Source organism: Rhincodon typus, chromosome 1 (genome assembly GCF_021869965.1).
Source record: "Rhincodon typus isolate 14 chromosome 1, sRhiTyp1.1, whole genome shotgun sequence".
In the NCBI taxonomy this organism is placed as follows: domain Eukaryota; kingdom Metazoa; phylum Chordata; class Chondrichthyes; order Orectolobiformes; family Rhincodontidae; genus Rhincodon; species Rhincodon typus.
In genome coordinates this window covers 31,150,847-31,169,668 of record NC_063332.1, presented here as the reverse complement: position 1 = coordinate 31,169,668, position 18,822 = coordinate 31,150,847, and positions in this window count along the sequence as shown.

The following is an 18,822-nucleotide window of genomic DNA, read 5'->3' as shown; positions in this document are numbered from 1 at the left end:
AACCAGAGCACCTGGAGAAAACCCACGCAGACGTGGGGAGAACGTGCAAACTCCACACAGGCAGTCACCCGAGGGTGGAATCAAATGGCTCTGAGAGGCAACAGTGCTAACCACTGAGCCACCATGCCGTCCTAAACAAGTTATACATAAATGATGGCAAGGAAATGAAGATTGATGATTTTCTGCATGTTTTAGAGAGAGATTGGACAGAGTCAGATGGTGCCAGGACAGGCTGGGCAGAGTATTAGACAGAATTTGTTCAGTCTGTCTGAGGCTGACCTCTCTGAGTGGTTGTTTGAATGAACACACAAAGTTGACTGGCATTCTGAGCGGTTGTTTGAATGAACACACAAAGTTGGCTGGCATTGACTGGCTAATGGTAAGATTCTTGGTAGTGTGGATGAGCAGAAAGATCTCGGTGTCCATGTGCATAGATCACTGAAAGTTGCCACCCAGGTTGATAGCGTTGTTAAGAAGGCGTACAGTATGTTAGGTTTTATTGGTAGAGGGATTGAGTTTCGGAGCCATGAGGTCATGTTGCAGCTGTACAAAACTCTGGTGCGGCCGTAATTGGAGTATTGTATACAGTTCTGGTCACCGCATTATAGGAAGGATGTGGAGGCATTGGAAAGGGTGCAGAGGAGATTTACCAGGATGTTGCCTGGTATGGAGGGAAGGTCTTATGAGGAAAGGCTGAGGGTTTTGAGGCTGTTTTCGTTAGAGAGAAGAAGGTTAAGAGGTGACTTGATAGAGACATACAAGATGATCAGAGGATTAGATAGGGTGGACAGTGGGAGCCTTTTTCCTCGGATGGTGATGGCTAGCACGAGGGGACATAGCTTTAAATTGAGGGGTGATAGATATAGGACAGATGTCAGAGGTAGGTTCTTTACTCAGAGAGTAGTAAGGGCGTGGAATGCCCTGCCTGCAAAAATAGTAGACTCGCCCACTTTAAGGGCATTAAAATTGTCATTGGATAAACATATGGATGATAATGGAATAGTTTAGGTTAGACGGGCTTCAGATTGGTTTCACAGGTCGGCGCAACATCGAGGGCTGAAGGGCCTGTACTGCACTGTAACGTTCTATGTTCTATTCCTAAGTTCTTCTGTGGCCTGAGTAGGAGAATAACCACAACAATAGTGTAGTCGAGAAGCTATGATTTGCAGGTGCCAGTGTTGTACTGGGGTGGACAAGGTCAGAAATCACACAACACCAGATTATAGTCCAACAGGTTTATTTGAAAACGCAAGCTTTCAGAGCCTCAGTCTTTCTTCAGCTGTCAATGAGAGAGGTGGTATCAGACACAGAATTTATAAGTAAAAGATCAAAGATTCACACCATTGATGAGAATATACTAAAAAAAACCTAAGATGCGGTTAAATCTTTAATCAGTTAGAAAGTTTTAACTGATTAATGTGTATATGTAAATCCCCAGGCAAAATGCCACATGGGCACAACGCAACACCGTCTGTGCTCTCAAGACCAATTGCAACATTGTCATCAAACCACCCGTCAATTGAACAGACTGGTCAAGACTTTTGATCCAATCCTTCAGAGTACCCTACACAATTCCATCCCATGTATTTCCCACGTAGGGACTTCTACTGCCTTCCAAAGATACGCAAAGCCAACACACCTGGACGTCCCATCGTATCAGGCAATGGGATCCTGTGTGACAACTTCTCTGGCTATATTGAGGGCATATTAAAACTCATTGTACAGGGATCCCCCAACTTTGGTCGCAACACTACAGATTTCTTATAGAAACTCAGCACCCACAGACCAATTGAACCAGGAACATTCCTCGTCACCCTAGTACATCACTCTACCGCAAGCCCACAGACAGCCTCACGATGCTGCACTTCTTTAACTGTTGGACTATAACCTGGTGTTGTGTGGGAAATACTTGGGATGGAATTGCGTACTCTGAAGGGTACTCTGAAGGACTGGATCAAAAGTCTTGACCTGTCTGTTCAGCTGATGGGTGTGTTCTTTGGTCGGATCAGCAGTAGTGCTTCTGATTTTTCAGTTATCGGCACACTCCCTTGCAGTAGTCCATTCTATTCTGTAGGATGATGGCTCCTCATTTATCTGCTGGTTTGATGACAATGTTGCGATTGGTCTTGAGAGCACGGATAGTGTTGCGTTGTGCCCAGGTGACGTTTTGCACTACTTTGTGAGTGCGGCTGATAAATCTGGTGTTCACGCAATCTCTGATGGCATGGCCATACCTGTCAAGCCCTGGGCAGCGGCTCTTCTTTACTCTGATAACACCTTTAGTTCTCTCAGAATCGTGACTTGAAAGAAATTCGGGGATTTACATATGCATATTAATTAATTAAAACCTTCTAACTGATTAAAGATTTAGCAGCATCTTAGGTTTGTTTAGTACATCCTCATCAATGGTGTGAATCTTTGATCTTTTACTTATAAATTCTGTGTCTGATACCACATCTCTCACTGACAGCTGAAGAAAGACTGAGGCTCCGAAAGCTTGTGTTTTCAAATAAACCTGTTGGACTGTAACCTGGTGTCGTGTGATTTCTAGACGTAGTTGAGAAGAACAGTCCTATCAGATCCTTGGGTTGGCCCTGCAAATAGGTGAGTGTATTTTATTTACCATCTACAATTAATGCAGTAAGGCACTTGAGAACCATTCAATAAAAAATGAAAGAACTACAGATGCTGTAAATCAGGAAACAAAACAGAAATTGCTGGGAAAGCTCAGCAGGTCTGGCAGCACCTGTGAAGGAAAAAACAGTTAACATTTCGGGTCAAAACGTTAACTCTGTTTTTTGTTGGACTCAGGCTTTTGGAGCCTCAGTCTTTCTTCAGTTGTCAGTGAGAGAGGTAGTATCAGACACATAATTTATGAGTAAAAGATCAAAGATCAACTGTGTTCTGAGGAAGAGTCACCGGACCCGAAACATTAACTCTGTTTTTTCCTTCACAGATGCTGCCACACCTGCTGAGCTTTTCCAGCAATTTCTGTTTTGTTTCCTGAGAACCATTCAGTTGATTATCAAAAGAACCTGAAGGGAGAACTTAAATAGAAGGTGTTGAACAGGGGAGGCAGAGCTGTGCTGATGGGCTGCTATTGGTAAGCAGGTAGTCATTAAAGCCATGAGGATTAGGCCAGACCACTCATTAGTAAAATGTTGCTGAAGTATGAGATGTTGCTGGAGGAAGGGTTGCCTCAACTGATGAGCAGTGGGATGATCCCACAGGATTCGATGTTTAATTGGTTTTGAATTTGAGAAACATCAGTCTTTGATTGAACTAACCACGGCATTGGGATATTTTAGAATGTGACTGATAGATAGATAGATTAACAGAAAATGATAGGAGCAATGGTAGATGCATGCAACATTAAATGTGAGTCAGTCCTTGACAGGCAGTTGAAAAAGGTTTTTAAAGGAACAATTGAGTTCAAAACAGCCTTGAATAAGTTAGACTGCACTGCACATTTGTATGCTTTCCAGCTTGTTGAGGAAAGTAAAGAGTCTGCATACAAAAAAGGTGATTGGTGAAAATGATTGCCATTAGGAAATGCGATGTGCAACACAAGGAAAAGTGCTGTAACTGGATATTCTAGACATTAATTTTCAGACAGATCATGAAACCAACTCCTCCCCAATTTAACTAAAATCAAAACATGTCAAACAGAAAACTGTGAACTGACAGCAGCTGTTTCTATCGCACAAAACAAGGCAGGACACCTTGGGATTATAGTTGTGAGTACTTCCCTCACTGTTCTGCCTCTCCAATGTAGTGAGACGAAACTGACGTGCAAGTTGACCCAGGACAGGGCAAATTCAGAGGCGGGTGGGAGTCCCTCCAGCACAGTTAGAGAAGGGGTCACGACCCTGAATAAGTCCCTTTCCTCTAAAACAGTAAAGGAGACAATAGAAAAAGTTGGATTGTATTCAGAGAGAGTTCTCATGACCATCACAATATGAGCATCCCTTACATTCATGTCAAATCAATACTAAAACAAGGGATAGTCCACAATTATTGCAGATTCAAAACTGGTTTGATCGAAAGGGTTTAGCAATTGAATTTCTAGCTGTGGAGAAAATCCAGCATGTTCCAAAACATGCAAATAAGCGGGAGTTTGGTAGCTACCTAATTTGAATATGTATACATTTGTTCTACTTTCCAAGAGAAAAAAACTTGTAACCAAGAGATATAAGCAGGGAAAACAAAGTATGTGTTCATGTAACCTGGTGACTGGGGTGCTGCCCCTTCTTAGACTAGAGAAGGTTAACCATTTCTGCTGACAGTTTTTTTAAATCATACTACACACATTCTGCATGGCTAGATGTGTGATTTTGGTCAGGACTAGGTTTCGGATTTCTAAATTTACAAATAACCGCAGCCACTGTGGAATTTGCTTTTTGTATTTTTAAACAGGTCTCAAGAACTACATTCTTACCACAGTCAGGGGTCTGGGAATTTTGTAGATTGCCCGTGGACGTCAAAGGCTAAAGGCTTTCAGAGACCCAGCCTCGACCAGTTAGGCCATTAATATTATTCTGACAAAATCACCAAGACTGGACATAATTGTTTCTGAAATTGGGATCAATAAAACAACTTACTTTAATTTGGACCAGTAAAAATGAGAAAGGTTGTTCAAGAAGAAACAAACTGACCACTAACAAAAGCTGTCAGCTCAACAACTCTGCTTGACTGCATTTAAAGAAAAGGATATTGTTGCTATAATTGAATTTGGGAAATTTTAAAAGAGAGAATCGTCAAGAAACAAAATCCACAAAGTTACCTTTAAGAAAATGAAATGTCATTTTTGAGAAAGAACAAACAAGCAGAGTTTAGTAATTCTTGGAACCACATAGTAACATTCAATTACTGTTTTAAAGATATGATGAAATAGATTTAGTTTTAAAACTAGACAATAAAGTTTCTTCACTACTCCCGAGTCAGATAGAATAGTCCATGGGATGGTCCACTAAAATAAAACGTAATGACAGGAAAATGACACAACAATGAATTGGAATAAAAACTTAGATGCAGTTAGATAAAATGTATCAAGTGAGAGGAAAGTGTAGCTGAAATTAATTATTGACAGCTTTCTCTCAGAGATATGTGCATCATTGTCCATGAACCTTTTTTTCAAAGAGAACTGAACTGGACAATTTGGCCACTACCCAGAACGTTGGGAACAAGTGGGGAGGATGCATACGCTCCCCCAACTCCCCTGGAATTTTAATCTTTCGGAAAGATTCCCTGGAAGTCCAGAATGCATGGCATGATCTTGGGATTCCAATGTAAGCGTGCAGAAGTGATTGTTACATCTGCAGTGACAAACATAAGGAAATGCATGGTAAAAATACACTGAAGAACAGGTCTCAGATATGTACACCTTCCTGACAAAATAGTTACTGTGGCCTGAAGAGCAAGAAAACATATTTTAAATGACAAAACACTGACCCATTTATTCATTGAGAAACTGACTTTAAAATAATCAAAGTCCTGGTGAGAGGGGGTAAAAAGTAAATTGTGACAATTAAAGGCCAACTGGTGAAATAAGATATCCCTAAATGGGTACAGTTGAAGGAAGAGCTGAAGAGTCTGGCTCCTAGAACAGGTCAGAGGCCAAGAATCTGACAGCAAGGAACTCACCTTCTGACTCCCACAACCTGTCCACCATCCATAACACTCCAGGCAGGAGTGTTTTGGAATACTCTGTAGTTGCCTGGATTGTTGATCTAACAACACTCAAGAAGCTAGACAGCATTCAGGACAAAGCAACCTTCTTGATTGGTACCACATCCACAAGTATCTACTCCCTCTGCCACCGACGCTCAGTAGCAACAGTGTTTACCATTTACAAGATGCACTGCACCAAGGCTCCTTACACAGCACCTTACAAATCCACAACCACTTCCATCTAGAGGACAATGACAACAGATCCATGAGAACACCGCCAACTGCACGTTCCCCTCAGTGCTGTTCCTTCAATGTCGCTGGGTCAAAATCCTGGAATTCCCTCCCTAATGCCATTGTGAATCTACCTACAGCACGTGAACTGCAGCAGTTCAAGAAGTCAGCTCACCGCCACCTTCTCAAGAATGGACAATAAATGCTGGCCTAGCCAGTGATGATCATATCCGACAAATGATTTTAAAAATGAGCAACACAATCCAAACTAATCTTCAAAATCCACATTGGTGAACATGAAATGGAGATGCTGGTGTTGGACTGGGCTAGACAAAGTCACACGATGGTCATGTGACTTCTGACTTTGTCCACATTGGTGAAATTAGTGGATCAATTCCCACCCTCTTTCTGCTGACTGTATGCTACCTCAACCAAGTAGCTACCTCACCCAATCAGTCATTGTAGCTGATTCAAATGTATGCACAGCCAAACTCATTCTTGTCCTCACTCACCATCTACACACGGATGGTAACCAAACATGTCAATTCTATTCTGAAAACTAAAAATACTGGAAATCACAGCAGGTCAGGCAGCATCCACGGAGAGAGAACGTTTCAAGTCCAGATGATACCCCAGGACAAATTCCAGCATCTGCAGTAATTTGCTCCAACATTACGTTTAATCAACAGCCATGTCAATTCTATTACATTGTGTCTTTCCCTTTATCTTCTGTACTGCTAACCAGGGGCTGCAGAGAGAGATAGAGAGGCAAGCAGACAAGCTGCTGATATCACTGCCTGGAAGATGCTGACCAGAGGCTGCAGAGAGAAAGGGGACGACAGGGGGTACCAGTCGCCAATATCGCTAACAGGAGATACTAGATGTAAAAAAATGCTGACATAAAGAAAGAAGCAGCTTGTGAACTGAGGATAACCCAGATCTAGGAGCCGGCCTGAGCTGGTCAGAACCACTTGGTGCCAACCAAGTTCTGCAAAAAAAATAAGAAAGATGAGGTAATGCAGAAGCCTTACTTGGACGAGGGGCAATGAGGTAATAACAACTGAAAGAACTGTGGATGCTGTAAATCAGGAACAAAAACAGAGGTTGCTGGAAAAGCTCATGAGGTCTGGCAGCATCTGTGAAGAAAAAAATCAGAGTTAACGTTTCGTGTCTGGGTCACCAGACCTGAAACGTTAATTCTGATTTTTTTCTTCACAGATGCGGCAATGAGGTAATGCTACCTAAGTCTCTGGTCCAGGGCCAATAAGGTAAAGACATGTGATAATTGAATTAGCCTGAACCAACAGGAAAAAGACAACATGACTTGAGAAAGATAAGGAAAAAGGATAAAAGACAACCCTCGGGGCATGGAGCCAGCAAAAACTCCGGAGATGAACTTTTGCAGAAGCCCACCCCTCGTCAGGGACGTGGTGACGGCATCGAGGGCTGTGTCTGGTCAACGTCAGTCCTCAGCAGCCATTCTGCATGGGTACGAGCTTTTAGATTCTGTAATTGTTCTGGAAGTGTTTTGTGGGTACACAAATAGGTTGTAGTTTTTTTGGGAAAATGCATGAGTTCCTTGTGTGTTGTCTAATGTATAAGCCATGCATGTACCTTTTCATAATACATAAATAAAAGAGGTTAGTAAGCTACGGTAAAAGCAACTCTTCTCCTCTCTGTATGAGCCAATAACTGGAGCCAGTGTCTGCCGGGCTCCAACAGTACATTGAGCCCAAGTGTAATTTCCTTATTTGCTGATACCGCCAACTATGTATGAATCAGGCAGGGTATATTCACGCTCTATGTCTCTCAATCCCACCTGGCCGATGCAGTCAGTCTTTAATCTAATGGAAAGCCTTCATTTAACCTCTCCCAGTGTGGTGGCAGTGGATTGTATAGACAAGGCAGCTGCAGACAGCATGGCTCTGCCTGTGATTCCACTCTCTGCTAATGCTAGTCGGACTGTCAATGTGTTCAAATTCTAAGCCAGTATGAAACTGATCACAGTGATGGCCTGAGATTACACCTACATTGATTCGAAGAATGGAGTTCAAACAGTTTACAGGAATCAAGGGATCATAGCTTAGACAAATCCAGTTTTCTTTTATCAACACATGGGAGAGAATTGATTAAAATTCAGAAACGCCTCCAGCTATTGAAGTCATATGTCGATTCAGATCCTTAAACGTAAAATTAATAAACCTCAAGAGAGACATGAGATTAGAAGGAATTTTATTTCCTCTGTGGAATGGCAGATTTTGTTTTTGGAAGAGACTTTCAGCTACAGCTGTGTTATTTAATGTTTTTAAAAATAAGCAAGATGGATGGTTAAAAACAGGATTAAGCCCAAAGAGTGAGGTCCAATACTGATATAGGCAGTTCCCAATTTACGAACATCCGACTTACCAATGAGCATACTTACGAACATGATTAAAATACAAGTCTGTATGGGAAAGATCCGATATACAAACATTTCCTGTACTTATCACTGCCTATTTTATATTATCCTGCATAATGTGCCAACTTATATACAAATCAACTTGTGAATGGACTGAAGAACGGAACCCATTCACAACCCAGGGGCTGCCTGTAATGATCACCACATGTTCTGCTTTCAAGCTGTTGGAACTGAAACCTCATATAAAAGAATCTACTTGTCCAGATCCAATAACATTCCCTCCCACATAAGGTCGGAAGTGAGGATGTTTGCTAAAGATTATACAGTGTTCAGTGTTCAGTACTATTTGGAATTCAGTTACTAAGCCATATGCACCTGTATGCAACATGACCTAGATATTCAGGTATGGGTTGATAAGTGACAAAAGCATAAGAACACAAGTAACGTTCAGGCAATTCGAGTGCCAGGCAATGATCATCTCAAACAAAAGAGAATTTAACCATCTCTCCCAGTGACTTTCAACAACATTATCAGCAATAAATCTCTACCATCAAAATCCTGATGTCACTATTTACCAGCTATTGGACTGGACCAGCATGACAATACTATGGCCACAGCAGCAGGTTGGGAATTCTGTGAAGACTGAGTTCCCTCCTGACCCCACAAATTATGTTCACCATTGGCAAGGCACACATCAGGAACTTGATCAAATATGCAGCTCTTGCCTGGATCAGTGAGCCTCCAACCACATTGATACTCTTCAGACTCAAAAGCTACTTGATTGGCACTCCATGCATCACTGTTAACATTCACATCCTTCACCACTGGCTCACAGTGGAGACAGTGTGTACTTCCTGCAGGTATTAGCAATTGGCAATTTAAGCTAAGGGATAGGTCAGTAGAGATGCAGTGGCAAACATTTAAGGGGATATTCTAGAAAGCACAAAATACACAAATTCCAATAAAGAAGAAAAGTTCTAAGGAACAGATCTGACATTCGTGGTTGACTGAAAAAGTCAAAGATAGTGTCAAACTCAAAGAAAAAACATATAATTCTGTAAAGAAAGATGGTAGGTCAGAAGATTGTACAGAATATAAAAAAACAGCAAACAATTACTAAAAGATTAATCAGGCAGAACCAACATGGTTCAGTCAAAGGGAAATTATATCTAATTACTTTCTTAAAGTTCTTTGAAGAAGTGCTCATGCTTTAGATAAGGGGGAACCAGTGGATATTTACTATTTACAGTTCCGGAAGGTATTGATAAGGAGCTGCATCAAAGGTTATTGCAGAAACTAAAAATTCACAATGTAAGGAATAATCTTTTGGCATGGATAGAAGATTGGCTGTCTAACAGGAAGCAGAGGGTATAAATAAGTGTGTCTTCTTCAGACTGGCAAGATGTCACATGTTGTGTGCCATAGGGTTCGGAGCTGAGGCCTCAGCTCTTTACAGTTAACATAAATGATTTGGGTAAAGAGATCAAAGGTATGGTAACTAAATTTACTGATGATAAAAAGATAGAGAGGAAAGTAAGTAGTTCACAAAGGGATACAGACAGGTCGAGTGAGTGGACAAAATCTGGCAAATAAAGTTCAACATGGAAATGTGTGAAATTGTCCATTTTGGCAAAAAGAAAAAGAAAGCATATTTCACAATTGTGAGAGGTTGCAGAGCTGAGATGCAGGGAAATCTAGGTGTCCTAATGCACAAATCACAAAAGGTTAGTATTCAGATTTTCTGAAGAAGGGTCCCGACCCGAAACATCAGCTTTTCTGCTCCTCTGATGCTGCCTGGCCTGCTGTGTTCCTCCAGTTCCACACTGTGGTATCTCTGACTCCAGCATCTGCAGTTCTTACTACCTTTAAGTTAATATAATGTTCTGGTTTATTTCAAGGGGAATTGAATGTGAGAGTAGTGAGGTTATTCTTCAGTTATATAGGGTATTAGTGAGACCGTATCTGGAGTATTATGTACTGTACTGGTCACCATCTTTACAGAAGGATGTTAATGCATTGGAAGCAGTTCAGGGAAGATTGACTAGACTAATTCCTGGATGAGGGGATTGCTTATGAGGAAAGGCCAGGCAGTCTAGGCCCATATCTTCAGGAATTAAGAAGAGTCAGAGGTGACTTAGTTGAAACATAAGATCCTGAGAGGACTTGAACAGGTGGATGTGGAGAATCTAGAACTAAGGGTCATTGTTTAAAAATAAAGAGGTACCCATTTAAAGAAAAAGATAAGAAATATTTTTTTCTTTCAAAGGATTGAGAATCTAGGAATTCCCTTCCTTATAAGCAGTGGATCCAAAATCTTTAAATATTTTTAAGGCAGGGATAGATAGATTTCTGATTATCAAGGGGATGAAAGATTAATGGAGATATGCAGGAATGTAGAGATGAGGTTAACATCAGATCAGCCATGATCTTATTGAATGGTAGAGCAGGCTTGAAGGGCCGAGTGGCCCACTCTTGTTCGTATGTTCACATACGATGCAGCAACTTACCAAGGCTCCTTTAAACCCACAATCTCTACAACCTAGAAGGACAAGGGCTGAAGATATAGGGGAATGCCATCACCTTCAAGTTTCCCTTCAAATCACATATGGTCCTGATTTGGAAGTATACCAACGAGTCTTAACTTTTTAAAAATCAGAAACCTGCAATCGCCTCCCTAACAGCATTATGGTGTACCTAGTACTTTAGGAAGATGGCTCAAACCACTTTCTCAAAGATGAACAATAAATTCTGGTCTTTTTAGTTATGTTCTATTGAGTGGCTTAAAGAAAAATGTGGTGAGATGGATAGTTTTGAATTTTTTTTTCTCTGCAGGGCCTTTCCTTTTGAAATTCATTTGGTTGTATAGAAGCCGTAGTTCAGCAGAATGTTACAGACAGTAAGTGCTGTGTCTATGCTCTCAAAGCTATATTAATTTGGATTGGAACTTAACACTGACTCATAAGGTCAAAGGATAGAAATCTCCATCATTCAGTCCCTATGAATAAAGTATTACCAAGCATCATATGCCAAAAGTTACAGGGAAACTAAAACATTTTTAGGAACAATAGAGGTTCTTTTGCTCCATGTCTCTTTTTGTCTGACCCCAACCTCATGTCCCTGTCTTCTCACCGTATCTCCTGATACCTGGCTACTTGCATGGATTTCCCTGAAAATTATTCAACAAACCATTCACTCCTGGAATGAAGCTGTTTCCTTTTGCTGCCCATCTTCCTCATTTTCCTTTCCTTAATTTCCATTAGTTGAACCCTACAGTCCTATCCACTTTAAGAAGATGGTATTTGTAAATCAGAACTAATTTTATTGATACCATTTGTGCAATCCCACAGGGAACAGAGGAACTGTGCTATTTTTGTGGCATAAATTAAACCAACTTCAAATACTGCTCCATTAAGCAGAACTAGAACTGCACGTTTTATTGCCCTGGTGTTTAATCACTTCCCCATAATTTCTTCAGAAAATTTGCAATCGTGCTTGAAATATCATCAAGAAGTGTTGGTCAAATCATGTTACTGCATTGAGCAGTCAGATGTTGCGAGAATTACAGTCAGAATTATTGTAGCCTTGGTAAATAGCAGCACAAGAATTTTTGGGAAAGGTCAGTAAATGCATTATGCCCAACTACTTTCAATCATTCTACTTTTATGCTGAAATTTTTGTGAACAAATCCTCACTTCTCTTTCTCCTTTAACTGCAAAGCAGTAGGTTTTCGCAGCTCATTATCAAGCCACCAAGGTTTGTTGGTAGACAGTCATTGGCAAAGGGAACTCTCACCAACAACTGTCAATGTGAGGTTTGCTTCTTTTCTCTGTAGATGTTGGGGTGCCAGCAGTAAGGCGCAGATCATCTCACAAGCAGTTTGAACAACCTGGTAATCTGCCATTCCTTTTTCTCCAAACGTGACAACTCAGTGGATGCTTTGTGGCAAATTGTTTGTTGCTAATAAAAACAACTTGACCATAAAAAAGGAAACCACAGCAAACTTTTTATTAACCAGCATTGATGGGAGTAGGAGTGTGCCATTTGATCAAATATTCTGGATAACCGAGAGGTATGCACAACCTCAGTAAAGCCTGACTAAGTAAAGCTTCGATACATCAACATCCCTTAAAAAAATCTGTGTAAAAACATCAACACATGTCCAAAAATCAATGTAAAAAGACACAATAAGTAATAGAAACATAATGCAGGGAGTATGCAAATGTGTGTTTACTTCATTTGCAGCATAAATACTCAGACATCATAGTAGATTGCTGTATTTGAGGTTTTTTTTGCCGGTATGTCAAGAGTGCTGATTGATAAGGTGCTGGTCAAAACAAAGTTTGTTGTAATACATATCCATTCATGGGATGCAGGTATCATTGGATCAGCTGACATGTAGAACCATAGAAATCGTACAGCCCAGAAGGAGGCCATTCGCATAATCCATTTATTGCCCATTCCTATCTGTCCCTGAGAAGATGGTAATGAGCTGATTTCTTGAACCATTGCAATCTCTGTGGTGTGGCGGCATCCACACTGCTGTTGGGAAAGGACTTACAGGATTTTGAATCAATGATAGAGAAGGAATAGGGATATTGTTCCAAGTCAGAAAGGTGTGTAACTTGCAGGGGTACTTGTAGCTATTGGTGTACGAATGCACCTGCTGCCCTTGTCTTTCTAAGTGTCCAAGCTTACAGATTTTGAAGGTGCTCAGAAGGAACCTTGGTGAGTTACTATAGAACATAGAACATAGAATATAGAACTGTACAGCACAGTACAGGCCCTTCAGCCCATGATGTTGTGCTGAACTTTTACCCGAATCCTGAGGTCTATCTAACCTCCACCCCTACATTATACAATCATCCATTTGCCTATCTAATAGCTGCTTAAATGCCCCTAATGAGGCCGAATCCACTACCCTCTCCAGCAATACATTCCATGCCCCGACCACTCTCTGAGTAAAGAACCTACCTCTGACATCTCCCCATACCTACCTCCACTCACTTTAAAACTATGTCCCCTCGTAATAGTTACCTCCACCCGAGGAAAAAGTCTCTGGCTGTCCACCCTATCCATACCTCTGATCATTTTGTACACCTCTATCACGTCAGCTCTCATCCTTCGTCGTTCTAAAGAGAAAAGCCCTAGCTCTCTCAACCCTTCCTCATAAGACCTTCCCTCCGTTCCAGGCAACATCCTGGTAAATCTCCTCCGTACCTTTTCCAACGCTTACACATCTTTCCTGTAATGAGGCAACCAGAACTGGACACAATACTCCAGATGTGGCCGAACCAGGCTTTTGTATAGCTGGAACATAACTTCACGGCTCTTGAACTCAATCCCTCTATTAATGAAAGCTAACACACCATACACCTTCTTAACAACTGTATCCACCTGGGTGGCAGCTTTCAGGGAACTGTGGACATGAACCCCAAGATCCCTCTCTCCTCCACACTGCCAAGAATCTTTCCGTTAACCCTGTATTCTGCTTTCAAGTTTGTCCTTCCAAAATGAATCACCTCACACTTTTCAGGGTTAAACTCCATCTGCCACTTCTCAACCCAGCTCTGCATCCTATCAATGTCCCTTTGTAACCTAGAACAGCCCTCCGCACTGTCCACAACGCGACCACCTTCGTATCGTCCGCGAACTTACTAATCCACTCAGCCAATTCTGAATCCAATCTGCCACAATACCCCCGATCCCATGCCTCCTTACCTTCTGCATGAGCCTACCATGGGGAACCTTATCAAACACTTTACTTAAATCCATGTATACCACATCCACTGCTCTACCTTCATCCACGTGTTTGGTCACCGCTTCAAAGAATTCAATAAGGTTTTTGAGGCACAATCCACCCCTCAGAAATCCATGCTGACTATCACAAATCAAACTGTGCCTTTCCAAGTGATCATAAATCCTATCTCTCAGAGCCCTTTCCAATAATTTGCCCACTACTGAGTAAGACTAACTGGCCTGTAATTTCCAGGGTTATCCTTATTCCCTTTTTTAAACAAGGGAATGACGTTTGCCTCTCTCCAATCTTCCAGCACTATACCTGTGGACAGTGAGGACGAAAAGATCATCGTCAAAGGCCCTGCGATCTCTTCCCTCACTTCCCATAGAATCCTTGGATAAATCCCATCAGTCCCGGGGGACTTATCTATCTTCAACTTCCTCAAAATTCCTAGCACATCTTCCTTACTAACAGCAACATCCTCTAGCCTACCAGCCTGTTTCACACTGTCCTCCTCTACAACTAGGTCCCTCTCAGTTGTGAATACCAAAGAAAAGTATTCATTAAGGACCTCTCCTATCTCTTTAGGCTCCGTGCACAAATTCCCTTTACAATCCTTGATCGGCCCTACACTTTCTCTGGTCATTCTCTTATTTCTCACGTGCATGTAAAAAGCCTTGGAGTTTTCTTTGATCCTATCCGCCAAGGTTTTCTCATGCCCCTTTATAGCTCTCCTAAGTTCTTTCTTCAGCTCCTTCCTGGATAACTTGTATCCCTCTGGAGCCTTTTCTGTTCCTTGTTTCCTAAACCTTACATAAGCATGCTTCTTCCTCTTAACCAGTCGTTCGACATCTCTTGAGAACCAAGGCTCCCTCACTCGACCGCATCTTCCCTGCCTGCTAGGGACAAACATATCGAGCACATGCAGTATGCATTCCTTAAACAATCTCCACATCTCAATAGTGCTCTTCCCTGACAGCATCTATTCCAATTTTATGTTACCCAGTTCTTGCCTAACAGAATTGTAATTATCCTTCCCCCAATTATAAACCTTACCCTGCTGCATGTACCTATCCTTTTCCATGACTATTGTAAAAGTAACAGAGTTATGATCGCTACCGCCAAAATGCTCTCCTACCAACAGGACTAACACTTGGCCCAGTTCATTGCCAAGCACCAAATCCAAAGTGGCCTCTCCTCATGTTGGTCTATCTACATACTGTGTCAGGAATCCTTCCTGAACGCACTGGACAAAATCCGCTCCATCTAAACTATTACAAGTGAAATGTTTCCAATCAATATTTGGCAAGTTGAAGAAGTCACCCATGACTACAACCCTGTGACTTCTGCACCTTTCCAATATGTGCCTCCCAATCCGCTCATCCACTTCTCTGCAACTATTAGGGGGTCTGTAAAAAAGCCCCCAACAAAGTGACTGCTCCTTTCTTGTTCCGGACCTCAACCCAAACTGACTCTGTAGACATATCATTCTCAAACTGCCTTTCAGTAGCTGCTATACTAGCCCTGACTAGCAATTCCACTTTCCTGCCTCTTCTTCCACCTTCCCTATTCCTTTTAAAACATCATAGATGTAGAGTATCACCCTTCTGCCACTATGAGGGAAATTAATGTTGAATCATGGAATCCCTACAGTGCAGAAAGAGGCTTTTCAGCCCATCAAGTCTGCACCAACCCTCTAAAGGGGATCTCACCCAAACACAGCCCCTACCCTATGTTCTAATACTCCTAGCTTACACACTACAGGGCAAGTTTTAGCATGGCCAATGTTCCTAACCTGCACATCCTTGGACTGTGGGAGGAAATTGGAGCACGCAGAGGAAACCCACGCAGTAATGGGGACAAAATGCAAACTCCACACAGACAGTCTCCCAAGGCTGGAATCATAACCAGGTCCCTGGTTATCTTAGTGCAGCAGTGCTAACCACTGAGCCACCATGCCAATGAAGATGGTGGATTTGGTGCTAATCAAGTGGGCTGTTTTGTCCTGCATTTTGTCAACTTTTCTGATTGCTTTTGGAGATACACTCATCCAGGCAAGTGGGAGAGAATGCTATTACACTCCTAGTTTGTGTATTGCAGATATATTTTTGTTCAGTCAAGAAGTGGGTTAGTTGATGTAACATTCCTAGCCTGCCTGCTGTTTTAACCCCAGTATGACTGATCCAGCTCAGTTTCTGGTGAATGGTAACACTGAGATGTTGATAGTAGGGATTCAATTCTGGTAATGTCATTAACTGTAAAAAGGCAGTAGTTAGATTCTCCCTTCCTTGAGATGGACTCTGCCAACTTGGGTGGTGCAAATATTAATTGCTACTGATCAGGTCAAGCCTGGGTATTGTCCAGGTCTTGCTGAACTTAGACATTGACTGCCTTAAGACCTGATGTGTCCAGAATGCTGTTGAAAATTGTGCAATCATCAGCAAGTATCCTCACTTCTGACTTTATGATGAAGAGAAAGTCATTGTGAGGCAGCTGAAGATGTTTGGGCCGAGGATACTATCCTGAGGAACAAATGCAGAGATGTCCTGGAGCTGAAATTACTGACCTCCAACAATCACACCCACGTTCATTTTTTTCAGATATGACTCCAACCAGCAGATTTTCCTCCTGATTCCCATTGACTCCAGTTTTCCTAGGACCCCTTGATGCCAAATTTGGTCAAATGTGGCCTTGATGTCAAAATTAGTCACACTCACTTCACCCTCTGGAATTCAGTTCTTTTGTCCATGTTTGAACCAAGGCTGTAGGAGCTTGTTAGGTGCTGAATGACCCTGGTGGAATCCAAACTGCCCGTCATTAAGCAGGTTAGTACTGATCAAGTGCCTCTTGATTATATTGTTAACAAGCCCTTCCATCACTTTACTGGTGAATGAGAGTAGACTACACAGCTAGTAATTAGCTGAGATGAATTTGTCCTGCTTTTTCTGGCTGGGCAATTGGCACTGAGGCTGTAAAACTGCTATGGATGTAAAACTGAAGAAACATGCAAGAAAGCCTTCAAAATTCCTATTGCCCCTGACTTTATAGTTTGTGAGTCTTTTAAAAGCCTTCCTTCCTGTAAAGATCTCTGTTCTATTCTTGAGCTTTTTATGGATGCACTGGAGACTTGGTGCCTACAAGCTCATGGCCTGGAAGATGGAGTGGTGTCCTTCACCAACCAATTCCATCCAAAAAGATATTGAAAGAGCTGAAGTCACTGTCTCCAGTCCCCTCCACGATTAGGGATGGGCAATAAATGTGGCTTGCAAGGGACACCTACATCCCCTTCACAAATAAAATAATAATTAAAATTTCCCAGTCATGACCATCCCATGCTGACAACTGTCTGAGTCTGAATCTGATTGCACATCACAGTGGTGTTATAATTGGCCTCATGGTTAACTTTCAAGTACATATCCTCTCTGTCCTTAAAGATGCTCACTTTGGTTGCGGTAACATCTGCTGTGCCCCAGGTCTTATGCCTCTCTATTGTTCAAGCATGGCTTTGTTACCTCCAGATTTGCCTGTTCCAATGCACATCTGGTTGGTTTCCCAGCTTCCTTGTTTCCTGAACTTGTGCTCATCCACAGATCTGCTGCCCATGGTCTAACTCATGCTAAAACCCATGATCCATCACCCTGGGCTCACTGACCTACACCAGCTTCCAATCAAGCACTGCTTCAATTATAAAATTCTCATCTCATATTTTCAAATTTTGTCCATTGTTCAACTTCTCCCTACACTCTTAAACTTCGGTATACCATACTCTGACTTTCCTTAAACTTTCCAGCCCTACAACCCTCTGAAATATTAGTACTTTTCCAATTCTTGTCATCCACTATTTCAATCATTCCCCTGGGCAGTCATGCTTTCAGGTCCCTAGACCCTAAACTCATGAAATCCTTCTCTTAAATCTTTCCAACTTTCTGTCCTCCTTTAGGATACTTCTAAATTCTTGGCCATGTGCCCTAATATTTTTTTAATGTAGCTTGGTGTCAAATTTTGTCTGATAATATTTCTGTGAAGCATTGTGTGGCATTTTGAGACATTGGATGCGTTATATAAATACAGGCAGGTGTTATTGTTATAATTAAGCTTCTACCCATTTTAACAGGAGAGTCAGAGCCCAACTTGAGTTTGATTAGAAGATTCGGCAGGGTTTAATACCAAGTTACTATCCTGCTCGTACACCAATCAGGAGACAGAAATCAAACTTCATAATTTTCTCCCATTTTGAGAATAGCACTTAGATCTTCCTGTTCAGATTTAAGCATAATGTCCTTTAGTGATCAAACTAATAAATGTTCACTTTCATTGCATTGATTCTCACAGCTCTACAGGCTTAGGGTTTGTACTTCAAGGATGTGTTCAAAATTAATTTATGCTGACTAAGTAAATCAATCTTCAGCTCTATTAAATGAGACCATCCAGCCTATTTTTCTTCTATTTACAGTTATAGAATCATGGCATTGCACAGCACATAAACAGACCAACTCGGTCCAACTCATCCATGTCAACCAGATATCCTAAATTAATCTAGTCCCATTTGCCAGCATTTAGCCCATATCCCTCTAAGCCTTTCCTATTCATACAACCATCGAGATGCCTTTTAAATATTGTAGTTGTACCTGTTTCCACCACTTCCTCTGGCAGCTCATTCCATACATGCACCACCCTCTGCATGAAGAAGTTATCCCAAGTCCCTTTTTAATCTTGAACACAGCAGGCCAAGCAGCATCAGAGGAGCAGGAAGGCTGATGTTTCGGGCCTAGACCCTTCTTCAGAA